Genomic DNA, 4223 nt, shown 5'->3' with positions numbered 1-4223 from the left:
GTCAAAACCGTTTTAGCATCTTAATAGCTTCGAGAAGTGTTACACGTAGGGCAAGACTTTGTATCAGAGAAGGTGGAGGGTTTTTTGAACAGTTTTTAAAATAGCTTGTTGTCTGTTATCAAAATTAAGTTTCCATCTTATGATCCCTTCGAAAAGTGACGGTTGCAGCTAAATTGCGGAATACAGTGAGGAATGTCCTCCTTGATGTCAGCCTTCTGTTTGGAAACCTTCTGCCGTACTCGCGTTCTGCCGCGCAGCATTACCATCGCAAAAGCCATAAACAAATCATCATATCATAATTGTTCTACATCAATAATGTGTATTACTGATTACGTATTAAATTATTATTATTATTTTTTGTTTAAATTACTATGAAATTGACCAAAGTGGGATTAATTCAAGAGCGATTTTCTCAGAAACCGTTAAAGATAACGATTTGAAACAAGAGTACCTTTTTAACGTAAAACAGTTCGGGAAAACGGAATTTGCTGTCCAATTTGTTAAAAAGTCAAAGATGAAAAAGTTACACACGCAAAGTACCAAGGGCCCCCCCGTACCCACCCCAATGGACCTTGTGGAAATAAATGGATTAGTCCATCAAATTGCTCATCAAAATTTAGCTGTGTATACCAAATTTCATTCATTTATCACAACGCGATTGAGAGATATTGCAAAAAAATGATTTCCATTCCCCCCTCTTCAATACGTCCCTGTGCCCTTAGGAAGCATTTCCGGACCCATGTTCATATGAACTTTTTTACTTAGTTTTGATCATAGAATTGGCCTGTTCAGGGTTGGCAGCTAATTATGAGACACCCTGTATACTTCAAAAAAAAATTAATACACAAAAATAGTTAATATGTAGTTACTAATTTTTAAAATAATTAATTTTGTTATTCTACATTAACTTTTACTATTAAAATTATTCAATAACCACGCTCATGTGTGATTGTTCAGTAAACAGCTCCTTTATCTATTGATAAAATAATAAATTTTTGTATGAAAATAAAAAAATGTGAATTTATTACTATAAAATATTATATTATATTGTTCGCAAGCAATCAAAATTACTTTAGAGAATTTTTTTATTTCCTCCCTTTTTTCTCGGAAATTCGGATTATCACACAATAATTTGCATAAGAACTCCATAGTCACTAAAAAAGCACAAAAACGTGGACGATTGAAACACTTGATTCTCTCGGAAAAAAAAAACGTGGGCAAACCGCCAAAATAATCCTGAATGGTGCGGGAATTTTGAAATTTTTTATTTTCACCAATGGTGAAAACATTCGATAATTCATAAATTTAACGGAAAGTATGTCATTTAGTTGTCTTTGATTCGTTATTTCACGTTATATTTGAAATCACTAATAACTGATATTGGGTAACTAAATTATAACAGAAGCTAGTAAGACTCTTTTACAACTTTCACTTAATGCTATACATGTTGTTAAAATTGTATAAGAAACTTAATTTCTGTTGCACTTCAACCATTCAAAAAATAATAATGCCAAATGCTTTAATAATTATTATTAAGTTAGGTCGCTAGATTTGTGTTAAAAAGTACAGTCTGTATATTCCATAGTCCTCTAAAGTCCTATTTTTTTTAAATAAAAATGATTACTGATGTATAAAAATGTAATTATAAAATAATCGCTATTAGTTAGAGGACAGTAAGAAATTTGTGTGCTTTTACTTAATTGTTATTATACAGGGTGTACCAGAATAACGTGTATAACGGAATACCACAGAAGCAGATTTAGGCTAATCCGAAATCGCTTCGTTTGGCCGCTAGATGGCCTGAAAATTTTTTGAATTTTGTAAATAACTCGAATACCTACGTATTATTTGATATTGATTATTTTTGGGGTGTGTACTTTTGCTTTCAATCTACACATTTCGCTATTATACATAGTGTATACAAAATTGATGTATGGTGAAAATATCCGTTCATAACTTTTCCTCTTTCGGGCAATAATGACAACTATTATTTATTTGATAGGTTATACCATTTGGAAGATTTTGGGTCTGTTGTAGAATTTTGAGTAAATAAGCGGTTTGGGTACAAAAAAATATTTTTTAAATGTATGTACATATTACAATACTTAACAAAATGCTAGCAGGCCCTGATTTTGTAGGTTGACTGTAATTTCAGTTTGATATTTAAATCATTGTACCTGCCAATTCCGTTTTACTAGAAGCGGAATAATAAATATTCGCAATGAACATGTGGGCTCAAGAAAATCTGCATGCTGTCAAAGTAAAACATTATCAGCATGAATTTCGCATCAATGTTTGGTTTGGGATCATTGATAGCATTATTATTTGCCCTGTTTTACTTAATAGACTGAATGGGGAATTTTTGCAAATCCCGAGCTAACATGTGGTTTATGCATGATGGCGCTCCACCTCATTTCACTGTCAATGTCCGGCAGTATCTGAACCAAAGATTCCCTCGTCGATGGATCGATAGAGGATATAATGTTCCTGTTAACTGACCTGTACGTTCACCAGACTTAACACCTTGCGACTATTATCTTTGGGGCACTCTGAAAACAACAGTTTATGCTTCCACATCTAACACTGAAGAAGAGTTGTGGAAGCATACCCAAAATGCCATAAATGTTTTAAAAAATAGCCCTTAAAAACTGCAAACGGTGTCCTTTAACGTTCTTCGACGAGTTAACCTTTCTTGTAGAAACAACGGTGGTCATTTTGAATAGTTTTTATAATAAATTGTACTAATTTTAATAACATCAACTTTGTACTTTTATTTTCAGTATTTTTTTTACTGTATTTGATTGTTTTTACGAATTATTTCAAATTAGGCACGTTGTAAATACATATGTAACTCTAATTCGTCGTATGTGTGTGTAACAATATCGAAATGAAGTATATAACATGTAGTATATCTTTATCGCAGTCAACACGCATTAAGAATTAACAGGTACAATAAGTTAAAGATCAAACTGAAATTACAGATAGGTATAGGTGGCAAGATAATGTATACATTTAAAAAATATTTTTTTTATCCAAACCGCTCATTTAATCAAAATTTGATAAGAGGCGTAGAAACTTCCAAATGGTATCACTTATCAAATAAAAAAATAGTTATCGCCCGAAGGAGGAAAAAATTATGAATGGATATTATCAGTTATCACATATATCAATTTTGTAGGAGTTGTGAGTTTTAAAAAACACTCTGTTAATACCAAAATTTGTATATTGAAAGCAAAAATCCACACCCCAAAAATATCAAAATCGATTAATACATATTCGAGTTATTTACAAAATTTAAAAAAATTTCACGACCTTTGTGGTCATCTAGCGGCCAAATGAAGTGATTTCGGATACAGTTCAATTAGCCTAAATCTGACTATTTTGAGCCCATGAATCTGTGGTCTTTCGTTGTACACGTTTTTCTGGGACACCCTGTATAATAACCTAAAATTGCAAACACTTTTTTTTATAAAATAATGACAAAGTGTGCACATAACGTTACTTTTAAGTCATATCCACACACATGGAGTTCATTAAAAATATATTTTGTTTAGTTTAGTCCTGGTTTTGTAACACCTAATTGTAACGTTTATACAACCTATACCTATATAGGGTGTTTTTGAATGGAGTAGCATAAATGATACCAGTGAATCTACATTTCAAAAGAACACGATCTGCAAAAAATCGCCTTAGTAAAATGTTCACCCCTGAAGAGATATGGACCATCAGTTTCCAAAAAAATTATGAAAATTGGCTGTAATTTGAAAACCGAACGAGGTACAAATAACAAATTTTTTACAGGTTGTTTACTAATACAGATGCGAGTTTTCAACTATTTTTCGAAAATTTTAACCCCTCGAAAGGGGTTGAAATAACCACCCCTCAAGCCATTTTTTGCCATAACTTTTATATTTCGTAAAAACTCGATATCCAAAAATACGCATTAGATAAACTGGTTCTTTTAGAAACTTTTATCTCTCTAGCAATTTTCCTTTAAAACTTTTCGTTTATTAATAAAAAAATAAAATGTATTACCATTCACCTCACACCGTATATGATTGCAATCAATCAAAGAAAAACTAAGTGTGCTGCTGTCATGCCAGTTGTCACAATTAACTCTTCTGTAAGTTGTCACTGTTATCAGCTAAATACTTTTTGGGTGTAAATTAACAAGAATTATGCCAAATTTTACTAATGATGAATATGTGGACATGCTACAAGTG

Source organism: Anoplophora glabripennis, unplaced genomic scaffold (genome assembly GCF_000390285.2).
Source record: "Anoplophora glabripennis isolate ALB-LARVAE unplaced genomic scaffold, Agla_2.0 scaffold1082, whole genome shotgun sequence".
Taxonomy (NCBI): domain Eukaryota; kingdom Metazoa; phylum Arthropoda; class Insecta; order Coleoptera; family Cerambycidae; genus Anoplophora; species Anoplophora glabripennis.
Note: the sequence above shows the minus strand (reverse complement) of the source record.